At 36.3% G+C, this 18766-nt stretch overlaps 1 protein-coding gene and 2 long non-coding RNA genes across 4 annotated transcripts in view; 2 read left to right on the top strand and 1 right to left on the bottom strand.

Annotated features, from left to right (window-relative positions):
• Positions 1-18766, bottom strand: part of LOC100866760 (uncharacterized) — a 141287-nt gene that overhangs the window by 41736 nt on the left and 80785 nt on the right. The gene's annotated exons all lie outside the window — the stretch shown is intronic.
• On the top strand, positions 6496-9758 carry LOC116415481 (uncharacterized). The gene is made up of 3 exons (XR_004226099.2): positions 6496-7125; positions 8865-8956; positions 9088-9758. It is a non-coding gene; the product is annotated as an uncharacterized LOC116415481 (long non-coding RNA).
• Positions 16438-18660, top strand: LOC147656866 (uncharacterized). Its single transcript, XR_015293595.1, has 2 exons — positions 16438-16602; positions 18351-18660. It is a non-coding gene; the product is annotated as an uncharacterized LOC147656866 (long non-coding RNA).

Consider the following 18766-nt stretch of genomic DNA (forward strand, 5'->3'; position numbering starts at 1 on the left):
TCCTGTTATATTTCGTATTTTTCCAGAGTTTCCATTGTTCGTTCAATTTTGCAAACGAGATTAACATTTTCAAATAATGAGTTACTTTAAAAAATGACGTTGCTTATTTTTAAAGTTTGATCTTTTGTCGATCCGATTTACGATACGAGAAAAGAAAAAGAAATGTTTGGAACAAGAGGTATATTTGTATCTCGTAATTGAAAATTAATTTTGTAGGAGTAATTTTAATTTGGAGATCGTCACAGGAAAAAATTTATCACATCGATTTTACCAAGTTCGTGAAATGAAAGACACAAAGGGAGTCAAAGTGACAATCTCTACGAAATTTCAAATTGAAATAAAATTCTTCTAAAAACTAAAGATTTTTTTAAGTAGCTCAATTTTTTTTTTTTTGTAAAAAAATAACTGCATCCAAGATTATACGATTCCATTTCAAAAATTGCGATATAAAACTGTTCAACTTTATCATCATGTTTACTCGATTTAAACAAGATGTAAACCCTGCAATAACACCGTTAAATCAACATTAACTTCGAAAAATTTTAAACAAGATAAATCCTTGAAAACAACGCTTGAACCATTTTAACCATTAAAAAGAAAAAAAAAAATAACAAAATTTCAAAATTTATGAAAAAATTCGCAAATATCATCGTTACTTTCCCTGCCCCACTTTCGAATCGATCTCGAGCTTCGATACGATCGATATATTTTTCATTAACGTTTAAAAAACAAACAACATTTCTCCGATTCGAGAGAAAGAATGTTTATTCAATTGGCAAAGCAAACCTGTTGCAAAGAGAGATAAGCTCGGTTGGAGGGGGGAGGGGGGGGAGAGAGAGAAAAAGGAGAGAAGAAGGGAGAGATTTCAATGGCGAATCGTCGATATTAATCTGCTTGGCGCTGCTCGTTTTCTAATCATCAGTTTCAATCGAAACTGTTGCACGAAACTGGGCCGTTTTCCAGAATCCTTCTCGACCGACCTCGTTTCCACCACGTTCATTAAGCAATAATTCGAATTTTGTCGCGATCCTTTCGTTGGGCATATAAATTATAAATTTTTTCAAGCCTAAGACTAAGTTGAGCCTCTCTTTTCCTGGAAAGAGAAAATGCAGGTATTTATACGAAATGATGATTTGCAACGATCCAATTTGTGGAATGGCAAGAGGTGTGACACTGTGTTTGGAAACTGTAATTCTTCGATTCGCGGAAAAATAAAATTTCTAAACAATCTCTAAAAAGTTTTTCGCAAGCGATCGTTAGTTAAACAACGTCGTAACGAATCGCTCGATCTGTCCATTTGCGTTTCAATTTCACGCTGAATTTTCCGGATCTGTTTATTAAATCTTACGTATTTCGTGGTACAAAAGTATCGAAATATTTTCTCGACTCGATGCTGCCTCGAATATATTATTTTATTCGAGGAAGGAATACAATAAAAATCGTTACGTGATTGATAATTAAAATTTTTTCACTCTTTTCTTAAAAAAAAAAAAAAAAGAAAAAAACGTCCACCCGATTTCCATCGAATTTCCAACGAATCGATCGATCACACTTCCGGTGGGCGAGTAGCTGGTTGGATTTCCGCTCGAGGCAACACTATTCCGTGAAATCTATTCGGTATTCGTAACAATATCTTTTCCAATGCAACGCGTAAATAATTCATTAACGAAAGGCAGGAATTTTACTGGCCCAACATTCCTGATCGATTGCTGAACGTTACAAAAAAAAGAGAGGGAGAAAAAGAAGGGAGGAGAGATAGGTCGAAAAAGTATTCAACGGTTTTTATTATAGTGGCGCGCAATATTCGGGCTCTCGTTTTTCAACGTTCAATCAAGAACCAGGAAGCGCAAGCTTCGTTGCGTAATTTAATAACTTCCGTGAAACGACGAAGCACAGTGTGGAGAGTACGGTGAGACCTGCGGTTATCTTTATTGCGAACAAATTATGGCCGAGTTGGTACTGTTTCTGAAAAGCTCGTGGTAAATGATAAAAGTTCGAAGCGTGAAAAAAAGGGAAAAATCCATCCATCGAATCGAGGTCTTAATTTCCTTCGCGAATTAAAACCAACTTTCTCCACGTTAATTCGTAATAAAGTTAATAAATCGACGGAACGATTTTTTATTCCCAGGCAAAACGATCTTGGCGGATTTGTGTGGATTGGAGTAGAGGTTCTCAACCTCTCGTGAGTATCCTCTCTTGGAGGATCGTCACTTTTTTATTGGTAGACGAGAATCAGTAGAAGGGGTATAATAGAAATGGAAAATGGATTCTTGATCATTTGCCGTGTGAAATAAAAATGAAGAAATAAAGAGGAACGAAAGTTTTTACGATGTAAGAATGCATAAATGGAAATCAATTTTTTTGCAAAACTTTTAATTTAATTTTAACTTAATTAAAAAGCATTCCTTCCCTTTAACAACGATCCCTAAGAAATTGACGTATCATTTCTTCCCGCCATTTTACCGTACCATTCCAATTAACGAAGATTTGAACAACAGTTGAAAGATCGATCCAATTTTTCGATCGAAATTTATCCTTCCTCTAATCGTTCAGTTTCTAGCGATACAATTTCTTATAAAAGAATCAAAAGATTAAATCTTCAATGGACAATGGACTAACTGCTTCCTTTATCTTTCATGCGACAGTGAAACATTCGATTAAATAAATAAATAAAAATAAATAACGATTCGTGTAAGTGAAAAAAAATAATGAAGAAAAAAAAAAACGATTAAACGAGACCGAGTTAAATTATATTATATTAATTTTTCAAGAAACAACGCATACTTCATTCCTACTACTATTCCGATTAATTTACAATTATATACGTGTATATAATCCGTCGATAATCAAGTCAAACACTTTTAATCCCAGCAAAGGATTAAACTGAGACGAGAGCTTCCCTTCAACTTTTCAACTTCTTAAATCGAACAAATATTGATCGAACGATTCGTCAATAATATCCCCGTCTTTATCGATCGTCACGGCAAGTCGCAACAAGTGATCGCCGTATAACGGTATATACAGACATTCCTGGCCCAATGAATCAGTCTTCTGTTGTACGTTTGTCTATACCGGCCGATGGTCACGCGTCGGTTCGGTCAAGGCCCTTCTCCACCACCGTTTTTCATCCTTCTCTCCTTCGCCGTCTTCCCCCTCTCTCTCTCTCTCTCTCTTCGCCCCCCCTTCTCCTCACCCGTTCCACCTCTACGCCTTCCAACCAACCGCCTTCCTTCACCTTCCGTTATTTACGTTCCTTAATTACGTATTGTCGAACGTAATCGGGCTGCGATCTGGCCGCTCGTGTGTCACTCGTGTGTCCGATTCTAGGCTTGGATCAACGAACGAGGGCGGAGCCGAAACGCACGCGTGCTCGCTCGATATTTCGCTTCCAAGTTTATCGACCTTCCATCGAACTTCTTTCTTTCAACGATGGGCTGAAAATTTATTAACGCTGCTTCGAATAACTTATCGTTGCTTCGAAACATAACGATAATTGCGAATAATCGGCCGAGGTTACACGAAAAACAGGATCAGTTGTGTAATAACTTCGAGCATTTTAATTAGTTAATTGCTTAAGCGATTACTTGGAGTAACGAAATTTTCAACCAATTATCTTTTTCAATGGGAGTCGATGCTTCCTGAAGATTTGTTTTTAGAGTTGAAAAGTTGAAAATTGATTTTCAAAGTTATTCCCAAAGTTGGAGAGGTTTTTTTTTTTTTAAGGCGGAATATATAGTTTTATCGGAAGAAGACGGTTAGGCGTGGAAGCAAGCAACTTAACTAATAATATTTCAACGTAGTTCGGTGCAACGGTCAATGTTTTTCAGAGCGAAAAAACGATTCTTCTGGCGAACTGTGAGGAAGTGAAAGCGTTCTCCAATGATTCATAAATAGAGGCACTGAACGGTGACAGTATAAACAGACTATTTATCACGAGAGACGAAGGGAAAAAATTTACACGCTTTTTACGGGAAAGGAATTCATCTATTCGCGACGCTAATTTCCTTCCTTTATGCAACACAATCGATTCACAATTTCTTCCATTGGATCGTCTTTAAACAAAAAGATCCCAATCTTAATTCAAAAATCAAATGAATTCGAATTCTTTGAACATTTGATTCGAGTTTCGAATATTTAAAATTTTTTTCTTTCTCGCGGAGAATTAATATTTATCTTTATTCGAACGAACAAATAATCATTAATTAATCATTTCATATGATATATATACTATCGTAATTGCCAATACACAATGAATCACGAAACTGATATTGAAACATGATACTTGAATAGCGCGAGATAAGAAAAAAGAACATTTAATATTTTAATATCCCGTCGTGAAAAAAAATTTGTCAACAAAAAATATTTTATCCTTATACTTCACGAATTTTTTTTTTTTTTTTATTAAAATTCGCTATCCAAGAAAAATTTTTATGCAAATAAAGAAATCGAGTTTGCACACAGACGTCTTTCTTCTCGAATATTTTGCATAAATGCATAAAAAAAAATCTACACTCCAGTCATATTTACATATTTACATTCAATCGTTTCAACAATATCTTTTCCACGAATTAAGAAAACACATAAAATATATTCGAGAGATTCCATCACTTTTCCTATTATTTATTATATTACACGTAATGCGCGTAATTCGACACAATTTGCACAAGAAATTCTGCTGAAATTTCTTCTCGCCTCGCGAGATAAACTCGAGGCAACTCTGCTGCTCTCTCGGCGCCGACTTCCGGCTCGTCGCGACCGGTATTTACCGATCGATCGAGCCACTATTAAAACGCGGCCGCCATTTACGGTGTTGACCGGTGACGTAACATTACGTCAGGTATTACCGTAATCACGCATTGTCGGTTGACAATCCGGTCGAAGAGGATCGACGACACGAGCCGAGAGGGGTGAGCACGAGAGGGGGGGCGTGGCGTGGCGTGGCGTGGCGTGGTGGACTCACCACGAGCCGTTAGACAATACGTAATTAGACGGCACGAAGACCATGAAAGGTGAAGGAGGTTGACCGAAGCGGATGGAAGGAGGAGGAAGAGAAGCATGGGAAAGAGAGAAAAGGGACGAGGGAGGCCTTGACCGACTCTCGACGTTCTATGCATCCCCTCCTTCCTCTTCTTCCCCTCCCCCACCCCCACTCTTCTTCCAAGCCAACGTTCGTAGGATAGGATTCGTCCTTAAATATAAACCTCGAGCGAAGAAGACGAGCTCGCGAGTCTATTTTGCGCGAATAGCCATTTCTTTGTTTTCGTAATTCTTTCTGGTTTTTTTTTTTTTTTTTTTTTTGTATATAATCTTTGCATTGAATCGTAAAATTTTGACGATTTCGTATCAATCTATAAAGGAATTGTTTAATTTTTGCTCCTCGATGATGCAATCGTGACACGAATCGGGAGGAAAATATACGTTATATAGAGCGAGATGCAAAGATTATTCGAAATATAGGTATTCCTTATGAATGACACTATAGCAAATTATAGTAAAAGGCGTATCGTTCAATTTTTAAAATTAATAATAATGAAATAAGTGAAGGAAAAATTTAATCGCAATTAAAGTATTCGCGTAGAACGATATCCTTTAAAATTATAAATCATCGTATACGTAGCGAGAGAATAATATTACGGATAATGAGAGAGAATGGCGAAAGAACGAGGAAGACGTTCTCTGATTGTTTCCTTGTTCATCGTCCAATCCAATTTGAGATTCGAAACGATCATCAGGCGCATCTGTTCAGAATCGAGAGTTGCAATCGATGGATAGACGGATAGATTGGAAGGAAATTGAAGTAAATTTACCGATTTCGTAGAAATTGCGAGCAGTTGCGACACGGTATCTCTCTCGATGCTTCATCGTCGAGATTGATTCGAACACGCAGCCGATCGAGAACAGTTTACAATTACTTGTTATCGAACAAAAGGATGTGGATTGAAATAATCCTCCGTTCGAGGCGAAATAACTTGAAATGGGATAAGGGAATGTCGAGAGTGAGAAAGAAAAAAACGAACAAAAGAATGGAATTATTAAAAATAAACAAAAAACTCACTCTCCCTCCTCAAGGACTCGAAAGCAAGGGGAAAAGAAAAAAAAAGAGCGAATGATAAGTATCGAATAAAAATAAAAAGTATTAAAAGATTATTTGTAAAAAATTTAAAGGAGTTGGAAAAAAAAGAGAAGCAAGAATATCACGATATTCAAGAGAGGATGGAAGCGCGGCGAAAGTAAGTGCACTTGGGAACAAAAGAAGAAATCGACAAGAGGTTTCAGAAAAGGAGGCGCAACAGCTTAGAATAGAGCAGAAACGGGCTATGGTATCCTCTTCCGCGGTGAAATAACGGGGAAAGAAGGAAAGCAGAGAAGGTGAGAGTCTGCGCAAGGTGAGGTTAGGTTGGGCGAGGTTAGTTTAGCTATGCACGAGGCTGGACGCTCGCCAAGGTCTCGTGGAAAGAGGGGCAGTCTTGACCTCGCGAGATCGTCGACACGCTCATTTCCGATTATATATTTAGATTAGTATCTGTGCAAACGCGTGCACAATATCGGATAAGAATTATTTTCTCCGTTTCACCGATCTTTCCAAGTTCGAAAATCCTAACCTAACTCTCGATCACGTTCAAAGTTTTCTTTTTCTTTTTCAAGGAAGTGCACACTTGAACAATCTTCGAAATGGTGGAACGAATAGTTCAGAATACTTCGGATACTTCTTGAATCGTCATCAAAATCATCGGGAATTAGCTCGGTGAAAAGAACGTTCCAACACAGTTTTTCTTCTTTGCCGACTGAAAACTTCTTTAAAAGGAGTTCAAGATTTCTCTTGTGGAAAGAAACTAGAAATCAGAGTGCCAAAGTAGAGAAGTCGACAAACAGCTTCAAATTTCCAACTTTTTCAACTTTGAGGATACCAAGTGTGCGCGTGATCAATGAAGTTTGATAATTTCCTTTGTAAAATTCGCTTCGTTCCTGAAACGAAATATACCAGACAAAACGAACGACTTTGCTACAATGTACGCTACAACTCGTCGTCGCGCAACTCGTTTCTTTCGAATTTTACGGGAGTGCGCGCTTCTGCTCTTCGATACGATCCACGATATCGAGGGGAAAAAGGCTGGGAATCGAAAGGCATTGCCGAGTGAATAATATCGGATCAGGACTCGGGTTATCAGGTGTACCGTTGTTTCTAAAGAATTTTCGAGTTCGAGTGAAAGGCTGGTCGATCTAACCGAGTCGGTCGTGACGTTTGATAAAGCCTGTTGCCTTATTACCATTTCAAAACTCGCGGACCAAATATTGCTTGCTACAAATTATCGCGTGTACGTGTATACGCACAAGAGGGGCCATCGAGATAAATTAACGACCCGCGTTATTTCGATCGTCTGGCATAAGTCGATGATTGCAACCGTTATACTTAATGCTCATGCATATTCATCCGCTTACCGTATATTCATACACCGTACACGGATAAAAAATTCATTATTCGTTGGAAAAGTTTACAAACACTGCTTCTCTTCCCCTGGAAACCTCGACTCGATGTCCTCTTTTCTTCCTTTTTTTGACATCACGGTAGATCGATAAGAATATATATACGGCAGTATTTACGTTGTTTCACCGACTTAACTTTATGATTATTTTTTCCTTTTTTTTTCTCGTCGTTATATATATTTAAAATGAACTCTAACGTATTATTAATTTTTATTTATATATGTTGAAATGATGTTGAAAGACGAATGAAAAAAATTTTATAGGTTAAGTATAAAGTTGCTTCGATAATTTATTACTCGAAACGGATAACAATTATGACAGTTACGAATAAATTATTATTGTATATATAGTTTCAAATTTTATCCTAATTTATATAAAACTTTTTCGTTCACGTATTTTAAATAAAGCATTTTTACTTCTCGTATTATTAAAAATTCACGAAATTCTCTCGTTTTCGCATAAAATTGTTCTAAACAACACAGCCTATCATCAAATTCTTGAGAAATTACTTTTCCAGTAGGAAAACAAATCTCGATATTTCTATTCGAATCCGATTATCCAGTTCACCTCGAGTTCGATCTTTTTTCCGCGATGAGCGATCAGCGAGCGACAGTGGCGACTCGGATTCATCTTGGCCGCGAAGGAAACAATGCATCAGAGTTGGTTGGTTGCATCAGAAAGAGCGAACGGTTACACCTGTAACGGACGAATAGCGATGTCGAAAGGCCGGTTCGAGCACCGTGACGTGTCCCAAGCGAATTTCTCCGTAACCGCACCGCGCCAGCCCACACTGTGAGCAAATTTGCAACGGAATGGCCGGCGTTTAGGTAGCGCGAATTTGCATTTTCGCGTTTTACGGCCATCCGTGCGGAAAACAGGGCTCGTTCGCCGAGAAAACTACTCCTTTCCCAATCTTTTATTCATTCCAAATGATTCTCGTGTAACGAGAGAACGGATTCATTTCTCGTATCGGCCAATTTCAATCCTCGCCTGTTTTATTATCGACGTGTGTGTTTTATTAACGCGTGTGTCTATATTTATTACAAAGAGATTGAAAATCTATTGAAGAACTCTTTTATATAATAATTAAAAAAGTAAAAAAAATTCGCTGATAATATTTTATTTTACTCGATAATCAGTATTTTGCAAGTATCTTAACCTTGTCTTACAAGTGTTTCTGAAGAGGTTAGGAGGAATTATTTCACATTTTATGCATACAAGTCAACATTTCTTAAACAGAGATGCATTCCAATGTTCTTTTCGTATAATTGTTATTAAATTTATATTAGATTAGGAGAATAAATGTATTACGTCCTGTTATAACTATAAATTTAAAGGAGAGAGAATTCAAAGTCTTCGTTTCCTTTTCTTGATTCCAGAAAGGCAACATGTAAATTCCCTTATCATCGAAAAATGAACGTATAACGGACATATGCGACAAATAAAAAACCAGTGCAGTGAAGAAGCAACGGTAAGAAGTTATCTGTTTGAAAATTTCCAAACGAAACTCGAATTATTGAAATAAAGAAATCGGATAAAAATTAAAATTTTTGAAATTAACACTCCATATTGGCCGAGGATCAATTACCTACTCGATTACAGGATTCTTATTGTTCTCCTTGGCTTTTCTCGACTTGCATCGGAGCCAGTTGTTCTTCGAAACTAATTGACCATCGGTTAACTTACCTCGTTAGCCAACGTCCCAATACTTGCAAAACGGGCGTGCGGTTGAATCATAAAAGCGACGTGCCCATCTGTTGCATCGAAAAGGAAATAAAGAAGGCGTGAGGAGACACGAGCCATCTTGTCACCGATTACGAAAGGAGGAAATTATTACGCGTCCCCATCGCGTTGTAAAATGTCATCGAGAATCGTCGAAAAACCCATTTCAAACTCATTCTCTTTCGATTCTTTGAGGTTTATAAAAACAAAAAACGTGCGTGGATCGCTCTCCTGAAAATTGCGTTTCAATTAATCGATGATCAGCGACACACACGCTGTCGAATCTGCAATTATTTAAAGCGATTGTGGTCGATTATCAATTGTCCATGGTTTTTCAATGAATCTGTTTTTTTTTCTGACGATACAATAAAAAGTGGAAAATAGAATTTTTCAGAATGTCAAACTCTGTGTCTTTTAGAATGTCTAGAGAATGGAGATTATTTCTCGATGAAAATATACTCGTAAAAATATAAATTCAAAATTCATTTGTCAAGAAAAAGAATAAAAAAATAAAAAATGTAACGATAAACGTTAAAATATTCCCAAGCTTTTATAATATGCCTTGTCTTTTTTCATTATTAAAATTGAAGTATTTTTTGAAGCACGCTTTGTCCTTACGTGCAATCAAGTTAATAATGTAGCAGAATAAAGAATATATGGAAAATAGAATCGTTTATGTAATCTGATACTGAAACACAAAGTTTTTGCAAAGCTGTATAGTTAATATATGTATATATATATATATATATAAATATAGTTTAGAAAGCGAATTCTTCCCGACTCGAGTTTTTTTTTGTTCCACTGTCTCTCTGATCGATCCCCTCCCTTTCTCTCTCTCTCTCTCTCTCTCTCTCTCTCGCTCGTTGTTTCTTAATAAAACAGCCATAACCTTTCCGTTACATTCGACTCGATGGCAAACCGATTAATCGGAGAAACTATTTTCAAAGAAGTGCATGACTGCGCACGAGAGATTTCATGCCGCAATTTGCGGCTGAAAGAGCGCAGCCGATGGACGTAACCGGATTTATCTATTGTCCAACCTCCAGGATTTCTATGAATCATAGAAAATGATCGAAGAAACTTGTATATTTAATGTCCTTTCCGTGCAATTAACGACTCGCCGTTGTTGGGCTAGTAGAAAGAGATAAAGGTTTCTGTCTTTGAAGAAAATTGCGAGATTCTAAAATTATTTATTCGTGGATATTTATTAAATTAATATTCCTTGTATACGCGAATTGATCGAACACCGACGAACGAGAATAACTCTGTCATTCGTTGGAGCATCGATAAAAATATTTAAATGTACATACGGTAACTTGGATTCGTTCACGAGTTGAGAATTATAAAAAAAGAGGTTAGGTTTTTGTCTAAAATTATTCCAGGATATTCATAAGTGACTGATCTCTGTGAACAAGCTATCGTATGTTGAAAAAAATTGACAGAAATGTGCCAGAAACTGCAAAAAATTATTAAAATACAAATTTTCTTTGTTACATATCTTTGTTATATATCATTTAGATTTACTTGTAATATATATATATATACTTAGTACGATTCATTTACGAATTGAGGGTTATAAAAAGAGAGGTTAGGTTTTTGTCTAAAATTATTTCGAGAATTTTTATTAAATTGATTAGATTATATATGCAAAGTGAGTGAGGTGAACAAAGTATCATTCATTAAAGCATTAATAAGGAAGTGTAAATATTTTAAAAATTAGAATATTTCATTTTACAGTTATACAATATACAGTAATATATTATTACGTAGTATTAGATTCTGTTTCACATTGTTTCATTTCACTCATTGACAAATCCTTACGAATTTTCTAAATTTTCGTTCAACATCTGTTCATCAGACTTTAATTTAATTATCCGAATACCGGTTTCAAAATTAACGAGGTTATCTTTATTAACGATTAAATTAAAACGAATATAATCACCTCGCGTAAATTCGAAATCACTTAACTCGTTTTTAAAATTAACAATGTTCGATTATAGACAGAATATACTCGAATAGCATCCCGTCACGATGTAAAAATCGAAATAAAAAAAATACGTGAAAAAATACGGTGGATAAATAGCGACCGATTTGAGATCGCGGTGACACGTGGCCGTAGCGTATGCAGATGCACGAGGACGATCGTGTGGAACGTTAGAATGCAGAAAATAGGTGTGTACACCGACGAGTGTAACGTTTTGAGTTAAATTCTTGCCGAGTCAAAGGAACGCTGCGGGCACCGCGTCCATTATCCTCGCCTTCGACGACCGCACAAATCCGTGAGAGTGTAATAAGCATCCGCCAAAATGGATGCCTCGTTCTCCTCACTATGAGATCACGCCCGTGTTTTAGAACGGTCTATTGTTTCGGGTGTAAAGGTTCGTTTCACTTGTCACGCGTTCCATCCTATCGATTATCCGTGTCATCATTTCTTCCACCAAGTTTCTTCTCTCTTTCAAGTACATAACCTATAAATCTAACGTATATATATATATATATATATAATTGTTTCTTGCCAATAATTCGACTTAAAAAAAATTTTCGAAGACGAAAATATCTGTTCTCTCGATTTTGAAACGATTTGTATATCCTTTCTATGAGGATTTATAATAATGATATGCAACGGTATTTCATACTTGGACGCGTTTATTATACCATGTTTACATTGATCGACTGATGCAATATGGATTAATACTTACCCGTGCATTGACAACGATATTATTATATCTATGCGATATAATAATATGCCTGGCACAACCGCATAATTTCTACATATCCATTCGATCGCACGTGAAACGTAAATTACAAGTTACGAATCGGTCGATTTTCGCATCACCGAAAATGTATCTCTTTTAGGTTAGATCACGTCTCTAAACGCGACAGACGCGGTTAAAAAACATTTCTCGGTCATTCAATCAAATCAACACACACTCCCCATCGCGAAACCGCGGAGATAACATCTGGAGAGAAGAAATTCTTTCCCTGTTAACTGCTAACCGTCAAGCGATATCTCAACTTCTCAACTGATCTAAATGCGACGCGTTACGCGCATACAAATATCGATCGATACGAAGAATGAAAATTTGAAGAATCGAAAGAAGATTTCTATGGAATTTCTAAATGATTTAACACGATTACGCGTGTACGATGATCTTTTTCTGAATTTTTTTCATACCATTTAGAAAATGTCGAATAAAACTTTACGTTGATTTATGCTTAATCTCTCGTAGATTAATTGAACACTGTTCGAGGCACGGTTCGCTTCTTCGAATTTTTCAAAAGGAAAGATTATTTATGCGAGTTGAGGATTATTCGCGATTTAATAAAAAAAATTGGCAACTCGTGCATCGCTATTCGCATCGAACGCACCCCGTGCACGTGGCATCTGCACGTGCTCGGATTCCATGGCGTAGGATCACTTTTCTTTCGATTCGATCGAGATCTACCACTACGAGCGTAACGGGATACAACGTTGTACTGTGATCGCTTGCCCATCTTCCACAAATCATGGTTAATTTTAAGTTTTTTATCGATTCGTGTCGAAACACGTTGCTCGAATGCAGATAAAATACTAATTAAAAATTAGTATAGCAAGATACTAATAAAAATAGGCAGATATGATATTATTTTTCAATTATGTATCTTAATTTTATCTTATTATCCTATTCTCTAAGTAGGCTGCATTGTAATATTGAACAAAATTTTTGATTCGAATTTGTCATTTTGCAAGTTTTATTTGGATCGTTGAAAAAATACAAAAGAATGATCGAAGAATTTTCGTAATAAATCGTGTCACTTCGTTTCTCCGCTGAAGGATATGAGACATAGATCTTTCGTTTAGATACGTTTGAATAATTTCTTAAATTTCGACGTTTAATAATCGTTAATTTGTCCAAAGGTTACTTTTTAAATTGCTACGTGATACACATTCGAAACATTTTAAAAATATCCATAACTTTCGAATTCAACGATCCAAAAATAACCTCGAAATTTAAATTTAGCAATACTTTTATACATATCCTGTACACTATATTTTTCCAATTTCAATTTCAAATCATTCTCTTCTCTCGATTCTCGACGTTTAATTTGATCGAACAAAGTAAGAAATAAGAAATATGAGCAATGTTATATCCCTGTGAACATTCCATACGCGTTATATTTTTCCAGTTCCAATTCTAATCAATTCTTCTCACGATGAGAATTTAATTTGATCGACGAGCTTTCGTCTTCTTCGAGATAACGAACTGTAGGAAAAGGATATTCGAGCCGACAGGAAAGGTAAGTTCATGAGAAAGTCACTTTTATCCTTATAGGCGTGCACGCGAACGCGTGTAACGTGTAATGCAACGTATAATTAGGCAGATTGGCGGAACAAGCGAACGAGAGAGATCCTGGCATACGTACAAGTGTTCTCGTCAAACGGAAAAGTTACCTTCGATTCGATTCGATCCTGCTTCAAGTCGCGGATCAGGTTACGTTCACGTTTCAGAGCGCCACCTTCTTTTAACTTTTTCCATATTTTTCATTCGATGGTGGTAGGCTACTCGATGGATAATAGCGAACCGCGCTTAGTTAGGTTAGGTTAAGTTAAGTAACTTTTTTGTTGTAGAAAGTCGGCGATGATACGCGTGAGATCGTAAAAGTTTGTCGTAGACGCTTTTTTACTTTTCGTCGAGAGGAATTTTCACTCGAAAAATTCTGATTGCTGGTTTCACTAGTATCTACGTTTCCAATCTTGTTGTTGGAGATAGACTATTGAATTATTGAACGTAAGTTTATATCGTTGTTATAGAAATTGGAAACAAATCTATTATTCCGTATGTATGATTCAAAACCTGTAAACTTTATCAAAAGTGGATTCGAAGTATGAGATAATTCTCGTTTTCTTTTAAAATTTCTTTTGAATTATGTTAATGAAAATGAAAATAACGCAGATCTCCTTTCCATTCCCCTATAGATATAGATAAACAAAATTTTTCCTAACAACATTTAATATTATTCACTCGATTGGAAGCTAATTTACTTAACTGTTACAAACTGTTTCCACTCTCTTCGTTATCCAACGCAGCAGTTTTAAAATCGAGACATGTATTCCCCGGCAAACGTGACGATCAATGTACATTCACATTATTGTCGAGCGTCGGTTGTTCCTTACACGCGTTATTCTAATTTTATAGCCGTGCTTGCAACCCTTCTCCACATCTCCGCAATACGCAATAAAATATAATCTGATCAGAGGTAACTTTATCTTCCGCGTTCGTCCATAAATCTCCCGTTGAATTAATTCTCTTTCTCTCGACGCGGCGGGAAACGGTTAAGCAATCGTACGATTAAACGCAAAACGCGTGTTAAATGCATTGTTGCTCGAAGAATTGACGTGATCGCGGTTAATAAAGTGGTAATGGGTTAATCGCCGCCTGTTCCAAGTGTCTTTTCTTTATTCTCGTTTCTCTATAAGATTATCTAAAGATCTAGTTTCTTTTGGCCAAACCATATGATTTCTTTGAATCGATTTTTCTTCGTTAACACCGTTTGATTTATTTTGTTTGCATGGGCATCTGTGGTTGCCTATAGTTACGAGTGTCAAGAGTTTCGTGACGTTTCAACTGATTTTTGTTTATCTTCATTGGGAAGATGACCTAGTTCCTTTTGATCAAACCATATGATTTCGTTAATTACAACGCTGTTCGACCTATTTTGCTGGCCATCTGTGATTGTCTATAATTAGGGTAATACGGATTCTTGCATTGGAAATGCTAATTGGATATTATTGTTTGTGATTATGGGTAATCGTAGTGCCGTAGTTTCAAGTTACTTTTGTTTATCTTCATTGAAAGATGATCTAGTTTCTTTTGGCTACACTATGTGATCTCGTTGAAACTATAGTTTAGTGCTGTTTCATTTCTTTTGTTGGCATTGGCCACTCAGCTATCTCTTACAAAGTTCAGTCATATTATGTCGATGGATATCGAATATTATATATACATATATTGTATATAATGTATATTGGTAATTATTTTGAAGCTTCTATTCTTTATATATAGATGGCGATCTGTATTAAAATTCAACATCATATCAAGTTAAATTTAATCGACACAAAATTCTCAAAGTGAAATTTGAATCACTTTACCACACTTACTTACAAAATTGAATAAATGTCAATCGATCAATTTCCATTAGATCCACTGGATCGTGTTCGAATCCAGGAAGAAATAATCGAGGATCTTGTAAAAGAAAGCCTCTTTCAACCGGTGTTCCGCTCCGTTTTGGACCGGTCTTCGCTTACGGTCATCCGGAAGGTGAACGACACCATCGAATAAGGTATTTCTACCGTCGAGATCCTCGAGGGCTTGGTCCTTCCATCCTCGTCGCTGTACAAAACGTCTCTCTCTCTCTCTCTCTCTCTCTCTCTCCTCTCGAGTCGTTAATCGATTCTTCTTGCTCTCTTCGAAACCTTAAGAAGAGGGAGAAGAAAAATTGAAAAGAGGAAGAGAAAAAAAAAATGTCTACGCGACACGATGCAACGAAATTGTTCTAACGCAGAATCGATCTGAACAAGATACGCGATTAATATTAATACGATTTATCGCCATTGAATCATAATAGAAACCAGGAAGTGGCTCCGAGCTTCGAATCGAGGAGAAATTTGGATCGTGTTCACGCGATATGTTTGGATTTAGTGAAAGCGTGTTTTGGATCATTTTTAAAAGCGAGATGATATATAGCCGTTGGAATGGAATTTTAAATCGATCTTGTTGCAGGCATCTTACGTGAATTAATCAGCAAAATTGAATCTAGAGAAATTTTTTATCTATCGATATTTTCAACGAAATATTTATCTATATTATTCTATATACTTTTCTTTTTGATGAAATAATGTTAAAAGTTTCAAGAAATAATGTTAAAAAATTTAGAACAATTTCTTCTTTGTTCACGCATAACGAACTTTCCATCGAGTAAAATCAAAATTTTCTACGAAAAAACCTGTAAAATTAATATTCCCTCTGAATCGAAATTCCTCTGTTCCAACTCCATATCTCTTGAAACGAAATAGAAAAAACGAGGAATTAATTTCCATTTCATAACACCTCTTACAATTACAGCGATTTACCATTTCTCCAAGCTTCGAAGAGAGCAACACGTATAATGCGAAACCGGCGACACTAGAGACACCTGTTGTTCGCAACTGTTGTTCACCGCGTTAATTGCTCGTCAACCGTTTCAAATATTACAAATGTCGTCCGAATTATCGTTCAGCATGATCGCGGCCATCGATGGAGAAACGATTTTTCCCATCGTGAGTGGGAGCGTCGCCATTGTGGCAAAGGTCTCTCCTCGCCGTTCCTGTCGTGCAAGGACGATCGAAAGGTTTCCTTCCCTTGTAACGTCGATAAGGTAATCGCGTGCAACGTGTACAAACCTTTTTATGGAGATGCGGATTTCACGAAATATCCGCATCCACCGATCGTTATGGTTATCGGTTAACCCGTGTACGAGATAAAATTTCTTCGAAATTGGACGTTTGTTTATTTGCTCGTGGTTTACGCAGGGAACCATACCGTAAATTGCCTTTTGTGCTCGGGCTCTGAACAGTGGTGGAAGAGCAGTCTGCAAGTCTGTTGGAAGACGTGAATATAAATGCATGGTCGAATTATGATTTTATTTTACGAATTACACGAATATAATTAAATCCTCACTCGGTCAAATCGTTGGTGAATCGGTTTTTGATCCTTTTCGAGAGTTAAAGATAAATCTTCCACCATCGTTAATCTTAGTCTTAATCACCAAGTAAAAGATGGAACGAAGAATGCTTGTGAATGTAATGGAACTCTATTTATACGTACGAAACTTTACATAATAGATACGATTATCTGATTATATAAATATCCAATTACGCCTTCGTTAAAAATGTAAAAAAAAAAAAAAAACCTTCAAACTTCCATTCATGATCGATCCACATCATTGTAAATGATCTTCTTTCGCGAGAGAAAGGAAGGATTCAAATAAAATATTACAGTGGAACTCCAACTTTATGAACGAGACTTTGGATTGTATTGGATGTGTGATCCGATTGCCCGAATGTTCCACGTTCACTTATCTAAATTCCAATTACACGAAACGTCTCCGTAACGTTGAAAAATTAAAAATGTAAAATCTTTCTGTTTGTAATCAATCCACATCATTGTTGATGTTCATCGCAGGAGAGGAAGAATGGATCGGCGTCTATGTCTGGCTTTTTTTTTTTTCGTCGGTGTCGGGGGCACAATCACAATCGACACGTTTTACGATAATGAAAGTCTCGAGAAGGCGGCCTCTAATCACCGGTTAGCCAGCCGCTTATTAATCCTCCAATAAATAACGCTTACCCGTAGAAAGCTGCTAGCCAGTGGGAGGTCTCGAATCAGGCTAATGACGATCGCGATAAGAATTCTCGCGCCATCAAGAAGCTTTTGCTCTCTTGTCGAGGATTACAATTGGATATAACGCATAATAACGTTCGAGAAACCGATCTCGAAAGATTCTGAAATAAATTGAAACGAGTGTTAGAAAAGTATGGAATATATCCATACGCAAATTGAAGATAGAAAGTATCCGTTTTCAAGATTTATAGGTCACAGTGACATTCAACGATGAAGTACTTACATACGTGTACTAATTTCATTTTATAAGTGTTTCACATTATGTACTTTTCCTTTTTTGAATGTGTTTTAAGTTAATCAGATTTTAGTTGAATCAGGTTAGATACATACATATATTTATTGTCAGAATTTGTAGATGCTTCATATTATATATTTTTTCTTTTTTGAATGTGTTTTCCTTAGATTAGGTTTATTTATATATATATATTAATTTATTGTCAGATTTTAAAAGTTTCACATTATTTCCTTTTTGTGTGTGTTTTAGGTTCAGTTAAGTCAAATTAGATTACATACATTTTCACTTTTTTTTTTTGAATGTGATTTAGATTAGGTTTTGTATTAAATTAATCATTTTCCAACAATATTTGAGGAATGTTCTACGCTTATCCCACTTTTTGGACATGTAATAAGAATCTACAATATCCTGTATATTGGTTGAAAAAGTGAAGAAAACTTTCCCTTTAAATATCAATTTCAACAATCTATTTTCTCCAACTCCAACAGGGAAAAGACAGACAGGAAAAGATAAAGAAACGAATTTACTGTTACGAAGAGAAGAAATGGAGGGAAAGAGAAGAAAAAAAAGGGGGGGGTATACACATATAACATTATTTATCGTGCCACAAGCAAGCTCTCCAAGAGGAGATCGGATCGTTCGATAGCATACAAATGCAATTTCTTAACGGGACACCGGCTGTCTGAAAATCGCTCGTCGATTCCTGATTGTGCAAGATTGAATATTAACGCGCAAGAATGAATATTAATTATTATACGATTGAATATGATTAAAAGTCTCGCCTGCGGCCAAATCCTATGCCAACATTGTCCTTTATTGCGTAATAGCTTGATACAACTATTCGTTATGTGTACTGTTCCTATGGATTATTGTATTTTCGATTGTACTTTCAGATCAACGATAA

Source organism: Apis florea, unplaced genomic scaffold (genome assembly GCF_048593485.1).
Source record: "Apis florea isolate Af1SG1 unplaced genomic scaffold, ASM4859348v1 contig_3496_pilon, whole genome shotgun sequence".
Lineage (NCBI taxonomy): Eukaryota > Metazoa > Arthropoda > Insecta > Hymenoptera > Apidae > Apis > Apis florea.